The sequence below is a fragment of the Hyla sarda genome, chromosome 4 (genome assembly GCF_029499605.1).
Source record: "Hyla sarda isolate aHylSar1 chromosome 4, aHylSar1.hap1, whole genome shotgun sequence".
NCBI classification, from domain to species: Eukaryota; Metazoa; Chordata; class Amphibia; order Anura; family Hylidae; genus Hyla; species Hyla sarda.
In genome coordinates this window covers 185865176-185884777 of record NC_079192.1, presented here as the reverse complement: position 1 = coordinate 185884777, position 19602 = coordinate 185865176, and the positions used below count along the sequence as shown (strand labels likewise).

General features: G+C 41.3%; 1 protein-coding gene across 1 annotated transcript in view; it reads right to left on the bottom strand.

The window, feature by feature from the left end:
• The window catches only part of SND1 (staphylococcal nuclease and tudor domain containing 1), an 815381-nt gene that overhangs the window by 89618 nt on the left and 706161 nt on the right, over window positions 1–19602 (bottom strand). The window lies entirely within an intron of this gene.

Genomic DNA, 19602 nt, shown 5'->3' with positions numbered 1-19602 from the left:
ATCTTTGATATAAATTCCTTTGTCTAAAAAAGTAAAGCCGTCTCAACCATATGTTCGTTAAATTTCAGACCCCACTGATTTTCATTGTGCTGATTAATAAATTCATAAAAACTATTTTTACTCCCTTCCCAAATTAAAATCAAGTCTTCTATATATCTTTTGTAAAATTTTATCTGATTAAAATGACAACTATCGTCTATACATGTATTTTCTACTGTGCCCATATATAGGTTTGCGAAAACTGGTGCGCATTTCGCGCCCATTGCAGTCCCATGGTCTGAATATAAAACTGATCCTCAAATATAAAATAGTTGTGACTCAATATAAAACTCAAACTATTTAAAATAAACTCTTTTTGACAATCTGGCATAAAAATATCTGTACAAAGTATATCCTTGATAGCCTTTACTTCTGGCTCCTGTGGAATATTGGAATATAATGACACCACATCCATTGTAACTAACCATACATTTTCATTCCATTCGATTCCTTCTATCATCTGTAATAATTGTCCCGAATCTCTCAGATACGTGGGTAAGGCTAAAACATAATTCTGTAGAACACGATCAATGTACTCTCCCAGGTGGCTTGTCAAAGAATCTACCCCTGCCACTATGGGTCTCCCTGGGGGACAGAAGGTTTTTTTTTGTAATTTTGGGAGAAAGTAAAAGTACGGGGTAGCTGGATTCTCAATCAATACTCTCATTCTTGCTCAAAACTCCTTTCTCAAAATCTTCTTTAATTAATATCTCCAATTCATTTTTGAATGTGCCCAATTGGTCCACAGTCAATTTTTTATAATATGTACCATCTTCAATGATGCGACTTTTTTAGACTTAGAAATTTATATCAAAGATAATAATATAAATACAAAAACATCTTTCAAATCTATAGATGCTAATGGTTATTTGCACTTTAAAAGTAGCCATCTAAAAACTGGAAGGTGAATATACCGTTTGGACAACTTAACAGGATTAAAAGAAATTGTTCTGAAAATAAATGTTATGGGGATAAGACAAAAATCTTAGAAAAGGGCTATCTCCTCAAACAGTGGCAATAGGTGCAAGGAAAAAAGCTGATTTCATTGTGAGGAGTGAACAAATAAAAAATCATAATCACACTTATAAGAAAAAGAATAAGATTGCCAAGAAAAATGCTGAATTTTGCACAGGGTTCATGTCCCGTTTTTCGGGAGATGCGAAAAAAAGTAGAATACATTAAGAAAAATTGGGACATATTGCAACAGGATCCCTTTTTAAATAAAGCTATAGGAATGGAAAACTTTAAACCAAAAACGTTTAGGACGCACAGACGTGAGAAGAAGTATGCTCAATGACACTGTATGCACTTTAAAGTAGATCTTGTCCGCTCTCCAAATTATTATAATTTTTTTCTACATAGAGAAAACAGAACAGGTTCACTGAAGGCAACCCCTCCAGATTCAACCCCATTACTACTCCAGGGGGGGGGGCTATAGATCTTTTCCACCGGGTAGTCTGCAGGGATGTGAAAACTCTCATATACCCCCAACCAAAACATAACTTACAAAGAGGAAAAAGCTCTAGATTGGCTCCCTAGTAATGAAGATATTATCATTTCTAAATAAGACAAAGGGAGAGCTATAGTTGTGTTGTACAAAGAGCATTATCAGGCAGAAGCTAACACACAGCTTAGTGATCCAAAGGTATACGAAAAGTTCACTAATGACCTTAAACCTAGAATAATGAATAAATTACATTCATTTCTTAGGGTATTTACAGAGAAGGGAATTCTATCAACACAGACAGCTGAAGAACTTCTCCCCCTTACTCCAAAAAATGACAATTTGTATATCTTACCCAAAACACAAAAATTGCATGCCCCTCCTCCCCCAGGCTGCCCTATAGTGGCAGGCATTGGAAGCCCCACTGAATTTTTATCCAGTTATGTAGACTGGCTTGTCCCCCTGTCTTGCAGCAGATACCTACCTATTAGCTCAAGACCGGAGACCTCATTGTGGCCATGGAGGGTCTGTAATGGCAGTCCGATTACAGGTGGGCATCTATTGATATAGAAAGGCTATATACCTGCATCCCCTGGGATGCGGGTATACAGGATCTAAGGGAGTTTTTAGCCTGTACAGATAAATCTCCCAAGGTTGTCGAAGAAGCAGTTAAATTTATTTTGATGAACACTACTTTTCAGTACAACATTACAATGCAATCCAATTCATCTCATACTAGTTATACCAGGAACAGTATCTCTTTTAGTCAAATGATTCATCTCAAAAGAGTTAACAAGATGCAACAAGCTCAGTTTTGCACGTCACAAAGTGCTTCTTCCGGTCATACTACCTACTGAAACTGCACTACAGATATACAGGTAAGTGAGACACATGAACCAATCACCAATTCTTCATATAATAGTTTAATTAACCCAAACCTTCCCCCTTATGTAAAGGATGGGGTTTTTGTCTTGCGAGTTTATGGGAATTTCATCTGATACGAAGATTGTGGCGTAAGGTATCTCCTGGTGAGTGTGTTAGTCTGGCTTGCAAGCCACACCCTTCCAGCACACCATGCCCAGTTTCACAAAGCCACACCCTCCCTCTAAGTCACACATTTTCCACTCATTGTGAAATGATCCAGCTTGCAAGTCACGCTCATACCCACAAAGCGACGCCCCCTTCTATTTTCATCCTACAATCTCCATCACAACTTAGCCCCACTTGAGAACAGGATATGAGGATGAGATCTGAGGATAGGATATGAGGTCTGGAAATGTTGGTCAGGATATAAGGATGGGATATGAGGTCAAGAGCTTCCTCTTATGTTGCTTTTCTTCCCCTACAAGGATTCGGTAGGAAAAAATGGGCAAAAAATGGGCAACGGCTTGTACGGCTTTTTTTTTTTTTTTTTAAAAGATAACAGAACAGTATGTAACATGGGTATCACCACTTTAATTGGACTGATCCACAGAATAATGAAAACATGTCATTTTTACCGTAAAGTGTACAGAGTGAAAACAAAACCTTCCGAAATTAGCAAAAATGCGACTTTCTTTTCAATTTCCCCACACAATTTTTTTTGTTGCACCATACATTTTAAAGTAAATTGAGTGATGTCATTATAAAGGACAGTTGATCACGCAAAAAACAAGCCCTCATACGGGTCTGTGGATGGAAAATCGAGGAGAAAAAATTCAAATGCGAAAAAAAAAAAAAAAAAGGCTGTGTCCAGGGTTAAACCAATAGAAGGGTATGTTCATACGGCGGAATCTCTGCTCGCGGAATTCCGCAAACTGAGATTCTATCAGGTGGCCGCTGTCGAAAATACTTTGGCGGTAGGACCGCGGGGCACTTCGCTGTCCCCTTTGACAGCTATGCAGTAATCGCGGTCCTACAATTTCAGCAGAGGAAATTGTTTGCCGCTGAAATTTCGCAGTGCAAACAGGTCTCGGGGAAGGCCCATTCACATTGATGGTACTGTTCACTGGGCGGAATTCTACTCACAGAATTCCGGAATTCTGCAGTGTGAACGTACCCTTATAGAAAAGCATGTAATCATGGGTATCGTAATCGTATTGATCCACAGTTCAGCTCAGTTTTACCATAAAGTGCACTGCATAAATATGAAACCCTCAAAAATATGCAAAATTGGGATTTTCTTTTTAAATTTCCCTCACAAATAATATTTTTGGGTTGCACCATACATTTTATGGTAAAATAAAAGGTGGCATTACAAAGTACAATTGGTCACGCAAAAAAAAAAAAAAATAAATAAAATTGTATTGGCTCTTAAAAAGGCAAGAAGGAAAAAACGAAAACATGAAATTGGCTGTGTCCTGAAAGGGGTACTCCGGATAGCAAAAATGAATCGTATTTTGTCCTCTCATGGCCAGACCAACTGTACAGTAATATACACTTATTACCTGTACTGGGTCATTTTCCCCTTTTTGGAATACGCTGTGACATGCAGGAAGTGAAGAAAAACCTGTCATCCTCTGCCCACTGTGTGTCTCTCTCTTCCCCCCACCCCAAACTGAGAGATCATGTGACACTTTGTTCTGCCTTTAAGCGTTCTCACAATGTAGCCACGCCCCTTTGTCATGTATACAAGCCACACCCTCTAACATTGTCCAACCACCCCCTCTCTAATCATAGCTTGTCAAGCCACACCCCTTTACTAGTCTTAGCAGTAAGGACTGCAGGGAAAAATAGTTTTAATGGGGTGTGCAAGAGGAAGGAGCAGAGAGAACATGGAGCAGTTGGCAGAGGAGAATGGTGAATCAGGGAGCAGTGAATGGTACGAGAAATAAGCCAGGGGGGGAATATGTAAGTACATTCCACATAATGTGGACTTTTTTTTTTTTAGGTCCCCGCATAACCCCATTTAGGCCAAAATTGCCTGTCCCCTTAACATCTGTTATAACACAGAATATAGAATGTATAGAGTATGCGACATGCCACACTGCTCTGCAGCTTATAGAAGCTTCACACGATTAGGTGTCACTATAGAGTAACCGCAGTTACAGGCTTTGAGATGCCAACAAGGGAAGAGAGTGTATTACATGGCACATTTCCTAACCCCCTCTCTTTAGCTGTGCCACCAAACACTACAACTACTACTATACAGATACAGCTCATCGGCCCTAAAACTGAAGACTTATCAGAAAAGAGGAAAGACTCTGTGAGTTTATTATAGCCTAAGGCTATGTGGACCTTTTTCTGTTCAGCTAATAATGTCACTTTAATTAAATGAGACTAATTAAAGAAAATAAAAGCACGTGGATGAGAAGGTGGTTTAAGGAGGGCGAGGTCATTTTCCCCTCCGCAGAGAAAACCGACAGTATTACATCAATAAAGAATATTCAGTACTAGAAAATCTAAGGCTAGGTTCACATTGCCGTTCATATCCGACCAGTTAAGGGTGCAATCTTTTTTTTTTAGACAAAAAAAAAAGAAAAGTTGCCGACGGAACTCCGAATAGAGTTCGGCGGCCATGTGAACGAGGCCCAATGGACCTGAAAACAAGAATAATGGTCCTGTTAATAACTATTTGGATGATGTAGGTTTTAAAGGGTACTCCGCCCCTAGGGCATAAGATAGAAGATCACATCCTAGTCATCTGGTGCACGGAGCAAGCTCTGCTCCAGGCTGGATGACAGGCGTCCACAGCAGTCACACTCCCTTCTATTCATGTTTATAGGAGGAGATGTGACGGCTATGTACTAGCTGTCACACCCCCTCCCACAGACATCAATGGAGGGGGCGTGGCATGACATCATGGAAGCCGCAGGCTTCCGTGTCCGTAATGTTGCCGCACTAACGTTCGCAGATAGGGGATAACATGTCTAGGGGCAGAATATCCCTTTAAGGCTGCTTCTTCGTGTATGTACAGCTCTCTAAGGTCATGCGGTACAGAAGCAGTACTTTTCTTTTTGTGGTTTTGAGGCAGTAAATATCCTTAAAGGAGTAGTCCGGCGTGCACTTTTTTCATTTTATCCCGTCCGGGCTGCAAAATAAAAGAAAACACACTTTCTCTTACCTGCCAACGAGCCCCCGGAGCTCCGGTACACTCAGCTACAGGTGTTCGGTCCCTGGGCTGTATTCTTCTTACTTCCTGTTAGCCCGGCACGTCACACGGAGCTTCAGCCTATCACCGGCAACAGCGATGTCCCGCCTTGGCCAGTGATAGGCTGAAGCTCCGTGTGACGTGCCGGGCTAACAGGAAGTAAGAAGAATACAGCCCGGGGAACGGACACCTGCAGCGGAGTGTACCGGAGCTCCAGGGGCTCGTTGGCAGGTAAGAGAAAGTGTGTTTTCTTTTATTTTGCAGCCCGGATGGGATAACATGAAAAAAGTGCACGCCGGACTACTCCTTTAAGGCAGATACAATATGGTTTTTGTTGCAGCTTTAATGCAATTATGACACTTTTTTATTGTTGTGAAGCACTTGGATTTGTTTTGTATATATAGTATGAACTTGTACATATTTTATTTGTTTTTGTATGGAGAGTACAACCTCTTCCACAAGCAGCGGCAGTCGACAAATGACATGTGGCTACTAATGCAAATTCTGAATAATGTTATTGTGCTAAGGTACATAAACACCTGGTGTGACCTGCACTTCATATTAGCTATTAAAGTGATTGTGCCAGGATCTAAGACATTGTATGCTGACTTTGTTCTCAGCTTCGTGCCAGATAAGTACATGCCCTGGCGACATGGCACACCTCCTTCAATCAGGGGGAATGTTATAAGGCTGTGTCAGCTCAGAGCTGAAAGTGGAGTTTGAGGGAGCGAAGCAAGTAAATAACTTCTTAGATCGCAGGAAACCCCTATGTGAAAGCACTTTGCAGCGTTTTTCGTTTGTCTTTTAAACACAAAACTAGATGCAGCTTCCGCGATGTAATGCTGAACTCACTAGTATGGTAAAACATACTGGCCCAAATTTATCAAACAAACACGGAGGTGATTTGACCACATCAACCAGAGTTTTCATTTTACCAGAAAGCTGAGCAGTGATTGCACTGACAGTATTCAAACCCTTTACTCAGTACTTGGTTAAAGCACCTTTGGCAGTAATTAAGGCCATGCCATAAGGTTTGCACATCTGCAAATCTGGATTTGAAGGACTTCTGCCATTCTTTTCTGTAGATACTCTTAACCTTAATGGGGTATTCAGTGGCAGGGCCAGACTCGCCTACTGGAAAGCAGCCTCACAGTTGTGGGCCAGCAGCGGCCCGCCAGCCACCCACCCAATGTCCTGACAGTATCAGGACCTTGAATGCAGCAGCCGCAGAGCTGAGAGCTATAAGCTCTAACCTCTGCTGCTCACTCCATTACCTGCCGAGAGACCACAGTGCCGGACGGCTGCATCATGGCATGGGCGGCACGATGATAGGACGTCATCATGCCTACACTGATGCAGGCGTTGCTGCACCGGACAGAAAGGCTCTGCATGGGCACCGTGGGAATATAATGCTCTTTTCAAACTATGCAACTATGCATTCATCCGTTACTAAACGCCTGTTTTCTGTGTAAAAACGGATGTATAATAACGGATGAAATAACCGATGCTAACGTGAATAAATATTCATCCGTTAAGAACCGTTATAACATCCCTCATGTATGGCCTTTTAACACCTCTGCCTACAAACTACTACTACTCCCATCATGGAAGAGACTTCTTTCCATGATGGGAGTAGTAATTCCCTGCCTGTGGGAGCTTGCATACAGCTGGGGAGGCTACATTAGTGTTTGTACTAATACTCCCATCAGGCAACAGTCTGTTCTATGATGGGGGTTGTAGTACAGGGGCTGAGGGATTGATCGCACCAGGTCTCACTCCTGAGACCCGATGCGATCAGAAGTTATTAAGCAGGGGAGTGGGCGGCATGGTCCGCAACCCTGCAATGTATTTTTTGTGCTGAAAACGCAGCATGCCCGGACAGCCCATCGCTGAAGGGATTGACAGGCGGTGATGATGAAAAGGGGGGTGATGATGACAGGGGTCTGGATGATGACATGGGGGGATGATGTATTTCCCACTGTAGGCTCATAGTTGAGTCAATAACTTTTCCTGGGTTTTTGGGGTGAAATTAGGGGCCTTGGCTTATATTCGGGTCGGCTTATACTCGAGTATATACGGTAATATGTTTTAACTTTCATTTTTAAATTCAGGGCTCTCAATGGGTTTTTAAAATTAACATTGTGAGCGGCAGCGGGGGCCATATGTATATTAAAAGCGCTGTGGGGGGCAAGATATATAGTGCTGCAGGGGGGCAGACATATAGCCTATACATCTAGCCCCCCCTGCAGCACATTAATAAAGATATGCCCCCCCCCCCACCAGTGCATTTAGATATATATATACCCCCCCCCGCCAGCGTATTTATAAAGATACATGACCACCGCCAGCGCATTTTTATATATGACCCCAGCCTGTGCATTTATAGATATATATACCCCCCACAGTGCCATTGTCATTATATGCAACCGCTGCGCTATTTTGAATGAAAAGTATTTCTATCACGAACGCATCGGGCCAGCAGCCAGTGGCCCTATGCTGCTGATAGAAATACTTTTCATTCATAGCGTTGCGCAGCATATGTATATAGATGCGCTGGGGGGCAGATAACGCTAAATGTCTGCGCGCATCTATATACATTTATCCCTGCAGCGCTATGAATGAAAAGTATTAATACTCTGCGGGGGGGGGGGGGGGTTTATATAAAAATGAGCTGGCGGGGTATATATAAAAATGCACTGGCGGGGGTCACATATCTGTATTAATGCGCTGGCGGGGGATATATATATTTAAATGCGCTGGCGGGGGGCATATAATAAATGCGCTGGGGGGCTAGCTATATAAGCTATATGTCTGCCCCCCCCTGCAGCGCTATATATCTTGCCTCCCACAGCACTTTTAATATATATATATGGCCCCCACTGCCACTCACAATGCTCATTTTTAAAAACCCGCGGAGAGCCCTGAATGGCTCCTCAGCAGCGGCCATTCAGGGTTTCCCACGGGGGATTCAAAAATGAAAGTTAAAACACACTATACATTGCAGGGTTGCGGAGGTTGCAACCCACTCCCCTGCTTAATAACGGATCGCATCGGGTCTCAGAAGTGAAACCCAGTGTGACCAATCCTTCAGCCCCTGTACTACAACCCCCATCATGGAACAGACTTCCATGATGGGGGTAGTAGTACAAATACTAATGTAACCTCCCCAGCGGTCTGCAGACTCCCGCAGCAGGGGAATTACTACTCCCATCATGGAAACAAGTCTGTTCCATGATGGGAGTAATACTAGTCCCTCAGCACTGCAGGAGTCTGCTGATGTCACCTCTTCTGAGCATGCTCAAAAGTAATAACGGATATTATAAACCAGGTGCAAACGGATGACAAAGGCTCATCTGTTTGCCATAGACTTCAATGTTAAAAATAAAAGGCAGTTAATTTATCCGTTTCTTGTGACAGAAGAAAAATTAGTGCATGATCCGTTAATTCTTCAGTCACAACTAACGTCCGTTAGTCATGATGGACTATAACGGGTCATAATGGATAATCAAAAAATCCCATAGACTTTAACCCCTTAAGGACGCAGCTCATTTTCACCTTAAGGATGCAGCCCTTTTTTGAAAATCTGACCACTGTCACTTTAAGCATTAATAACTCTGGGATACTTTTACTTTTCATTCTGATTCAGAGACAGTTTTTTCGTGACATATTCTACTTCATGTTAGTGGTAACTTTTAAAAAAAAAAATTGTATTTTTTTTACTTTGAAACTTTCTGCTTATAAAGTAAATGGACATCCCAAATAAATTATATACTCATTCACATATACAATATGTCTACTTTATATTTTCATAATAATGTTGACATGTTTTATTTTTGTTAGACATCAGAGGGCTTCAATGTTCAGCAGCAATTTTCAAATTTTTCACAAAATTTTCAAAATCTAAATTTTTCAGGGACCAGTTCAGTTTTGAAGTGGATTTGAAGGGCCTTCATATTAGAAATACCCCATAAATGACCCCATTATAAAAACTGCAGCCCTAAAAGTATTCAAAATGACATTCAGTAAGTGTTAACCCTTTAGGTGTTTCACAGGAATAGCAGCGAAGTGACTATAAATTCTAAATATTCCTTTTTTACACTCGCATGTTATTGTAGACCCAGTTTTTTTATTTTTACAAGGGGTAAAAGGAGAGAAATATTGCTAAAATTTGTAACCCAATTTCTCTCGAGTAAGGAAATATCTCATATGTGTATGTCAAGTGCTCTGTGGGCGCAGTAGAGGGCCCAGAAGGGAAGGATCGATAATGGGATTTTGGAGAGTGAGTTTTTCTGAAATGGTTTTTGGGCAGCATGTCACATTTAGGAAGCCCCTATGGTGCCAGAACAGCAAAAAAAAAAAAAAAAAATAACAAAAAAAAACAACCACATGGCAAAACAATTTTGTAAACTACAGCCCTCAAGGAACGTAACAAGGAGTCCAATGAGCCTTAACACCTCACAGGTGTTTGACGACTTTTCCTTATAGTTGGTTGTGTAAATTATTATTATTTTTTTTTCACTAAAATGCGGTTTTCACCCCAAATTTTACATTTTCACAAGGGGTAATAGGAGAACATGCCCATCAAAAGTTGTAACCCCGTCTGAGTATGGAAATACCCATGTTAGGACGTAAAATGCTCTGCGGGCGAACTACAATGCTCATAATAGAAGGAGTCACATTTGGCTTTTGGAAAGCAAATTTGGCTGAAATGGTTTTTGGGGGGCATGTCACATTTAGGAAGCCTCTATGGTGCCAGAACAGCAAAACACCCCCCACATGGCATACACCCCTCAAGGAACGTAACAAGGGGTACAGTGAGCCTTAACATCCCCCAGGTGTTTGACGACTTTACGTTAAAGTCAGATGTGTAAATGAAAAAAACTTTTTCACAAATGCATTTTCCCCCCAAAATTTTATATTTTTACAAGGGGTAATAGGAGAAAATTCCCCACAAAATTTGTAACCCCATCTCTTCTAAATATGGAAATACTCCATGTGTGGACGTCAAGTGCTCTGCTGGCGCACTACAATACAATTTTATTTTTTATTGTCACGGACCACTGTTCCAAAAAATCTCTCAGACACCTGTGGGGTGTAAATGCTCACTGTACCCCTTATTACATTACGTGAGGGGTATAGTTTCCAAAATGGGGTCACATGTTGGGGGGTCCATTGTTCTGGCACTGTGGGGGCTTTGTAAACATACGTGGCCTTCAATTCCGGACAAATTTTCTCTCTAAAAGCCCAATGGAGCTCCTTCTCTTCTGAGCATTGTAGTTTGCCAGCAGAGCACTTTACGTCCACACATAGGGTATGTTCTTACTCAGAAGAAATGGGGTTAAAAAATTTTTTTTGGGGGGGGGGCTTTTTTTTTCTCCTATTTTCCCTTGTGAAAATGAAAAATTTAGGGTAACACCAGCATTTTAGTTAACTTTTTTTTTTTTCATTTTCCCATCCAACTTTAACGAAAATTAATCAAATACCTGTGGGGTGTTAAGTCTCACTATACCCCTTGCTACATTCCGTGAAGGAAGTAGTTTCCAAAACGGGGTCACACTTGGGTATTTTTTTGCGTTTGTGTCAGAACTGCTGTAAAATCAGCCACCCCTGTGCAAATCACCAATTTAGGCCTCAAATGTACATGGTGCGCTCTCACTTCTGAGCCTTGTTGTGCGCCCGCAGAGCATTTTACGCCCACATATGGGGTATTTCCGTACTCAGGAGAAATTGCGTTACAAATTTTGTGGGTCTTTCTTGTGAAAATAAAAAGTATGGGGCAACACCAGCATGTTATTTTTTTACACTAACAGGCTGGTGTATACCCCAATTTTTCATTTCATAAGGGGTAAAAGGAGAAAAAGCCCCCCAAAATTTGTAACGCAATTGCTCCCGAGTACGGAGATACCCCATATGTGGCCCCATACTGTTTCCTTGAAATACGACAGAGCTCCAAGGTGAGAGAGCGCCATGCGCATTTGAGGACTATATTAGGGTTTGCATAGGGGTATTCTACGCCAGTGATTCCCAAACAGGGGGCCTCCAGCTGTTGCTAAACTCACAGCATGCCTGGACAGTCAGTGGCTGTCCGGAAATGCTGGGAGTTGTTGCTTTGCAACAGCTGGAGGCTCCGTTTTGGAAACACTGCCGTACGATTTTACATTTTTATTGGGAGGAGCAGTGTAAGGGGTGTATATGTAGTGTTAGTGTAGTACCCTGTACATTCAAATGGGGGAGGGGGGGAAAACTTCCAGCTGTTGCAAAACTACAACTCCCAGCATGCACTGACAGACTCAGGGATGTGGAAATCCTATCGCCCGACGCCCGGGACAAGTAGTTTTGGGCGCCGGGCAGGTGAATTGTTTATAGATTTAGCCCTGTATCGGGCTAGCAGGGACAGACAGACGTTCCCCTTATTTTTCTTTAATGCCGGTGTGAGGCGCAGGAGCGGATGCAAGTCTACACCTCACACCGGCGCTCAGAGTGTATGGAGGGGGCGGCGGGGGCCTCCAGCTGACCGCAGAGCCCCCTTATCTCCCCTCCCGGAGGATGCAGCTCTACACAAGAAGACACAGCAGGGGGAGAGAAAGGACGTAGACAGCTCGGTACACAGCTCCCCCGCACACAGCTCTATCCCTCCCCCTCCCCTGTCTCCACAGGACCTAATCCACCACGGGGAGGCTGCATGTTTGCACGGGGAAAACACAGAGCGGGGGGGAGGGGAGAGGACGTCCGGTGTGAGGGGAGATTTTCAAACCCATATAACCTTACACTGTCGGGGACTACAGCTCTAATGTCCACTCATGGCGGCTCAGGTGAGGAGGCAGAGAATGCAGGACAGGCGACAGGAAGGGTGGTTGTATATGTATAGTGTGAGTGTATGTAATGTATGATGTCTATGTGTGATGTGTATGTAATGTATAATGTGTGTATAATGTCTATGTGTGATGTGTGTATGTAATGTATGATGTGTATGATGTCTGTCTGTGTGATGTGTATGTAATGGATAATGTGTGTATGATGTCTGTCTATGTGTGATGTGTATGTAATGTATAATGTGTGTATGATGTGTATGTAATGTATAATGTGTGTATGATGTCTATGTGTGATGTGTGTATGTAATGTATGATGTGTATGATGTCTATGTGTGATGTGTGTATGTAATGGATAATGTGTGTATGATGTCTGTGTGTGATGTGTGTATGTAATGGATAATGTGTGTATGATGTCTATGTGTGATGTGTGTATGTAATGTATAATGTGTGTATGATGTCTATGTGTGATGTGTGTATGTAATGTATAATGTGTGTATGATGTCTATGTGTGATGTGTATGTAATGTATAATGTGTGTATGATGTCTATGTGTGATGTGTATGTAATGTATAATGTGTGTGTGTGATGTCTATGTAATGTATGATGTGTGTATGATGTCTGTCTATGTGTGATGTGTGTGTAATGTATAATGTGTGTATGATGTCTGTGTGTGATGTCTATGTAATGTATAATGTGTGTATGATGTCTGTCTAAGTTTGTGTGTATGCATGTGATGTATGATGTGGGAGGGCAGCGGTGGGTGTATGTATGATGTGTGCATATGTATGATGTATATGTATGGTGTGAGTGTGTGTGATGTGTATGTAATGTATGATGTCTGTCTATGTGTGATGTGTGTGTAATGTATAATGTGTGTATGATGTCTGTGTTTGATGTGTATGTAATGTATAATGTGTGTATGATGTCGATGTGTGATGTGTGTATGTAATGTATAATGTGTGTATGATGTCTGTGTGTGTGTGATGTGTATGTAATGTATAATGTGTGTATGATGTCTGTGTGATGTGTATGTAATGTATAATGTGTGTATGATGTGTATGTAATGTATAATGTGTGTATGAAGTCTATGTGTGATGTGTATGCAATGTATAATGTGTGTATGATGTGTATGTAATGTATAATGTGTGTATGATGTCTATGTGTGATGTGTGTATGTAATGTATAATGTGTGTATGATGTCTATGTGTGATGTGTATGTAATGGATAATGTGTGTATGATGTCTATGTGTGATGTGTGTATGTAATGTATAATGTGTGTATGATGTCTATGTGTGATGTGTATGTAATGGATAATGTGTGTATGATGTCTATGTGTGATGTGTGTATGTAATGTATAATGCGTGTATGATGTCTGTCTGTGTGATGTGTATGTAATGTATAATGTGTGTATGATGTCTATGTGTGATGTGTGTATGTAATGTATAATGTGTGTATGATGTCTATGTGTGATGTGTATGTAATGTATAATGTGTGTATGATGTCTATGTGTGATGTGTATGTAATGTATGTGTGTATGATGTCTATGTGTGATGTGTATGTAATGTATAATGTGTGTATGATGTCTATGTGTGATGTGTATGTAATGTATGTGTGTGTGATGTCTATGTAATGTATGATGTGTGTATGATGTCTGTCTGTGTGTGATGTGTATGTAATGTATAATGTGTGTATGATGTCTGTGTGATGTGTATGTAATGTATAATGTGTGTATGATGTCTGTGTGATGTGTATGTAATGTATTATGTGTGTATGATGTCTGTGTGATGTGTATGTAATGTATAATGTGTGTATGATGTGTATGTAATGTATAATGTGTGTATGATGTGTATGTAATGTATAATGTGTGTATGATGTCTATGTGTGATGTGTGTATGTAATGTATAATGTGTGTATGATGTCTGTCTAAGTTTGTGTGTATGCATGTGATGTATGATGTGGGGGGGCAGCGGTGGGTGTATGTATGATATGTGCATATGTATGATGTGTGTGTGATGTCTGTCTAAGTGTGATGTAAATATTTTTATGATGTGGGGGGGCAGCGGCGGGTGTATGTATGGTGTGAGTGTATGTGTGATGTGTGTATGTATGTAATGTATGATGTGGGGGGGGGGGCACTGCCGCCGCCGCCAGTTGTGCCATCTAATTTTATTTTTAGTGGCTTCTGGTCACCCGCAGTAAATTGCACCCCCAGAATCCTCCCCTTCATACTCGCCCGCCGTCCAAGAGCCCCACGGATGCACGCAAACACGCCCGAACCAAAACTACAACTCCCAGCATGTTAGACAATAACCTAATCTGTAGAACCATAAAGTGTAACATGCTGGGAGTTGTAGTTCTGGTTCGGTTCAGCTACAGAGCCATAGGCTGCATCAGGGCATGCTGGGTGTTGTAGTTACTAACTGCAATTCCCAGTATTCCCTGACATAGACTATGGCTCTGCAGCTGACACAAACCAAAACTACAACTCCCAGCATGTTACACAATAACCTTAACTGTCCTACTATACAGTGCAACATGCTGCAACACCCACACAACCATTGACTGTACCAGGGCATGCTGGGTGTTGTAGTAATCTACTAACTAAATGCAACTTCCAGCATTTTCTGGCACAAAATGCAGCACATAAACTGGAGAAGCAGAACACCCCCCAGTAACACAAGTCCCTATTGAGACTGAAAAATAGTGATTAAAATATTTTAAAAAGTGCGTATATATGTGAATAAGCCCCTTTCCTAATAAAAGTTTCCAATTTTCTTTAAATAAAAATAATGTACAAAAATAAACATAAGTGGTATCTCTGCATGTGGAAATGTCCAGACTATTAAAATATTATGTTAATTAAACCGTACGGTGAACGGTGTAAATGTAAAAAAATAGTCCAGAATTGTTCATTTTTGGTCACTTCATATTAGAATTTTTTATGGTGATCAAAAAGTCACATCTAGACTTTTCTGGGCTTGTCTCGGGTGTAAGAGGAGCTACAGCTCTCCGGCCGCTAATAGCCTGACATACTGCGATCACCGTGGCCGCTATTAATCCATTAGATCACTGCTGTCTAAGTTGTCAGCAGTGTCTAAAGGAATCTTATATCCATCCCTGGTGGTCTAGTGGGGGGGATCGTACTATTTTGGTGGAAATTATTTTATCTACCAGGACAAGTGGATTTTCTTGAGGGACAAGTAGATTGTGTTCAGCTTTAGTCCCTTGGACAAGTAGTTTTTTTTTTTAAATTTCCACACCCCTGCAGACTGTGCCTGCTGAAAGGTCTACAGCAATCTGGATCAATGTTCAGGGTTGAGTAAAAGCTGAAGGAAGCAGACTCCCCGATTCAGCTGCTAAAAACACCTCAACACCATACTTCACTGTAGAGACGGTATGGGGCAGGGGTAATGAACATTGCCTAGGTTTTCCTTAGAAATTATGCTTAAAAAAAATGAACTTTTTTGCCTAGATTTTAATCGGACCAAAGAATATTGTCAAAGTCCTTAACCCCTTAAAAACCAAGCCTATTTTGGCCTTAAATAGGCACTGTCAGATACAAAAACTTTTGATATGTTGTAAAGCATGCAAAACCAATAGGTTTTGCAATTGCTTTGATTACAACATTTTCAGTATTTAATACTGAAAAAGTCAATCAAACAACTGCCCCCTCCCTGCCTGCTTGGACACATACTAGTCCTGCTGTGTTCATGCATCATCACCTATGTCATGGACACACTTCCTTGATTGACAGCTGTGAGTGCAGGGCTCACGGCTGGAGGAAAAATCCTCCCACTGTCAGCTTGTGTCCCGCTACTGTCAGTGAGACAAGCTGGGAGTTGTAGTTTTGCTAATGCTAGGGGAGATGTGAGCAAACAGCATACTGAGGGAGGGGGCGGAGACCTGCACAGTGAGGCCACGCTCCCTCCCTTCGAGAGGAATTCAGACTAGTGAGCTAAATTAAAAGTGTAATAAAAAAATAAAGGTGCTAGACACAAAAATTAGATGTACATGGTCAGGATTAGGTACTGAGGGATATATTAAAAAAATTTTGGTTGGCTCTGACGGGTACCCTTTAAGGACCAGGCCAATTTTTGTTTTTTTCCTCCTCCCCTTTCTAAAAATCATTACGTTTTCAATTTTGCACCTACAGACCCATATAAGGACTTGTTTTTTTCCATCACTAATTGTACTTTGTAATGACATCAATCATTTCATAAAACCTACTGTAAATGACTATCATTTCATAAAATCTTCTGTAAAAATTACACCTTATCTTCATTCTTTAGGTCGGTCTATACGGTTACAAAGATACCCAATTTATGTAGGTTTTATTACATTTTACTATTTAAAAAAAATTATAACTACATGCGTCAAAATTTGTATGCTTAAAAAATGTCCTCTTCTGACCCCTAAAACAAATTTTTCAACATACGAGACTATATGAGGGCTCATTTTTTGCGCCAGGATCTGTATTTTTTAATCTGTACTATTTTTGTTTTCACTGGACTGTTTGATCACCTTTTATAAATTTTCTCATGGTATATGAAGTGACCAAAAATATGCAATTTTGGACTTTGGTATTTTTATTAACATGTACACCATCAACCGTGCGGTTAAACTAACCTTATATTTTAATAGTTCTGACATTTACACACACGGCGGTTATTTTTATTTTTTTACATTATTTAATTTTAAAAATGGCAAACTTAATAGGGAAGGGTTAATTCACTTTTTTTTTTTTAAGGGGGCTCTAACATAAAATATTGCGATTGCATACACTGTTCAATGCCGAGCTTTTGTTCAGTGGCTCACCATTGATCAGTGTTATCGGTGCTCTGCTGCTTTAGCAGGCAGAGCCTGGCTGGGACAACAGAGCACAGATCAGACAGAGAGGAGGCAAGTAAGGGTCCTCCCGATGTCCACTCAGCTGATCAGGACCCAAGATTTAACCACGAATGTCCTGATCAGTTCCGCTGAGCTAACCGGCACAGCAGAATAATAAACACATGTGCCAAGATCTACATTTATATTATAAGGCTTTTGTGCGAACTTTATTTTGCCAAGAGAATCTGGACCAAACTAATACCTGCTTATGAAGCCTCGCTACTCACGACTTCCGGGTGTCGTGAGGGACCGGTGAATGCGCAGTTAAGCTGCGCAGAGCGGCTCTACAGACGCACAGCTCTCACGTCATCAGAACGTGAGAGCTGGGTAAAAAATTCAGCCCATGCGCTCTGAAGACAGAGCGCAAGCTCAGGGGGGCGGATAACTCCACTTCACTAGGACGTGGAGTAGCACAAAATACATATGCAAGAAGGGGGGCAGACTGCCGACAGGGGACCCACCTGCAGAGCGCAACAAAGGCTACATGACTCTACAGAACGCTAACTCGGTGGCAGCAAAACTTTCAAAAGTACCGTAAGTGAACCCTTCAGAAACTCCTGGTGCGAGATTTCAAAAAGGTTACTCAAATCAAGGTACAAACTTTTCTCCAAGATGAACAAGAGGAATGGGAGGCCCCCAGAGATAATTTCATAGAAAAGCAGCATAACACAGTGTCATAGCAAAGGGTGTGAATACCTACATCTATGCAACTGAAAGGGTCTAAAAACTTACAAATGCAATATGTGTGCCTTTGCTTCCATAACTTGGAAAAATGTTTTTATTTTCTCGCGCCAAGTGTCAAAGAGGTGTTCCGAAGCACCTAAGGTGTTGAGGGCTGGAACACCTCCTTACTCCAACTGCTTGGAAGCCAAGCCCTGTTTCCACATACTGCACCTGAATACAACTGGTATACACAGTGCAAGAATGATATTGGGAAACCGGAGTCTTGACTATCAATCAAGCAAAGAAAGATTGTGGCGCGCAAGTGAGGAGACATTCATTCCATTCACATGAATATCAGCATTACCACCTCAAGAAGAGATTGCCGTTTGCCTTGGGGTCTTTACTATGAGATGAAGTGTCAGGATTTCTTAGTCTACCCCTTCTTAGTCTGCCATCCTGGACTTACAGGGAAGGTAAAAAGGGAGCCCATTCTATCTTTTGGCAGCACTATGATTATTACTGACCAGCGCTTCAGTGATTAAATGGACAGCATCATCATCTGATCTAAGCCATATGGCATTGTGCGGGAACTACATTCTGGCAATGATGCACCATCCTTTAAAGGGGTACTCCACTGGAAATATATTTTTTTTTTAAATCAGCTGGTGGCAGAAAGTTTAACAGATTTGTAAATTACTTCTATTTAAAAATCTTGATCCTTCCAGTACTTATCAGCTGCTATATGCTTCACAGGAAGTTCTTTTCTTTTTGAATTTCCTTTCTGTCTGTTCAAGTTTTCCAGTGGAGTACCCCTTTAAGGATGTGCAAAGCAATGATTAATGTACAGCAACCATTGGAACCATTTATCTAAAACACTGGCTAATATTTTCTTATTCTGTTGTACACATTGCATACAAAGATTGAAAGATGGCACTAACAAACTGTAATAAAAGTGGTACTCCACTGGCCAGCCTTCTGGCTACATTCGGAACTAATCTTCCAAAAAATGTGCAGCGCTGCAGGGGTCTGCCACGCCCCCTTGTGCTGTCAGGTCACACCCCCTCAATACAAGTCTATGGAAGGGGGCATGACTGTCTTTAAGCCCCCTCCCATATACTTGTATTGGGGAGTGCTATGACATCATGAGGGGGCGTGGCTGACCCCCACAGCACTCAAACAGCATTCGGAACTAAATGTTCCGAACTCAGCCGGAAGGCTGGCCAGTGGAGTATCCCTTTAATGTAGACCTGCACTATTTTTACCATACATTTATGCAAATAAACTGTGAACCCACAATGTGAACTGTAAACTAAAGATATACAATAAGTTATTTTGGATAATTGTGGAAAAGCCTAATATTAGGCAGTTGCATAAAGTTGTTGAAGACAGGGAGCAGTGTGAAAAATTGTTTAAGAAACGGCCGTTGCCTCAACATACCTTTAAGGCATATGAGCTTAGATTAAAAACTGCAAAACATAAGTACTTTGTCCTTACAGAAATAAAACAGATTAGTTTAATGTACATATGTCCTTTTTCTTAATATTAAAATGTTTGTGCCAATGACAGAAATGACCTTTCCAGGAATTCTTTCTACCCATGTGTCACAGTTATGAATTGCACTAATACTGCACCCAAAGTTCATTTAATGAGTTTAATGAATTCTGTGCCTAGCCAAGAGCAGCAGTGCCT